The following is a 489-nucleotide window of genomic DNA, read 5'->3' as shown; positions in this document are numbered from 1 at the left end:
GCAGACCATTGAGACTGTGTTGTGGAGGATCAAGGTGACCTCCCTGGACACTGTTGTGAAGATGGAGCACTCACCTGGCAATGGGGATCATGGTGTGGCAGTGGAGGTCCATGTGCAGAGACTGGAGTACTGTGATGAATCAGTGAGAGACCCAAGCCAGGCACCAGTGTAGGACGTGCATCAGCCACCTGCCTTCCTGCACAAGCTGCTGTAGCTGGCAGGGATCCTCCTGCACTTCAAGGAGCTCCTTCCACAGGAAGAACCTCCAGAGCTCCCCTTGCAGATTGGCAGCTACTCAGGATACATGGAGCTAATGGTGAAGTTGAAGCAAAATGAGGCCTTCCTGTCCAGGCCCCAAGTTGAAGGTAGTGGGACAGCTGGGCTCCCTGCACCTGCTCCTGACCCCACAGCAGCTCTAGCAGCTTCAGGAAATGCTCAGTGCCATGAGCCTTACAACCCTGAGGGCTTACTGACAAGCTGGACAAGATC

The 489-nt window shown here is 55.2% G+C and overlaps 1 pseudogene; it reads left to right on the top strand.

Moving 5' to 3' along the window:
- Positions 1-4: 4 nt before the first annotated feature.
- The window catches only part of LOC103584112, a 5,646-nt pseudogene continuing 5,161 nt past the window's right edge, over positions 5-489 (top strand).

This window comes from Galeopterus variegatus, unplaced genomic scaffold, assembly GCF_000696425.1.
Source record: "Galeopterus variegatus unplaced genomic scaffold, G_variegatus-3.0.2 Scaffold44606, whole genome shotgun sequence".
Lineage (NCBI taxonomy): Eukaryota > Metazoa > Chordata > Mammalia > Dermoptera > Cynocephalidae > Galeopterus > Galeopterus variegatus.
The sequence above is the reverse complement of the archived record's forward strand: the minus strand, read 5'-3'. Positions and strand labels throughout refer to the sequence as shown.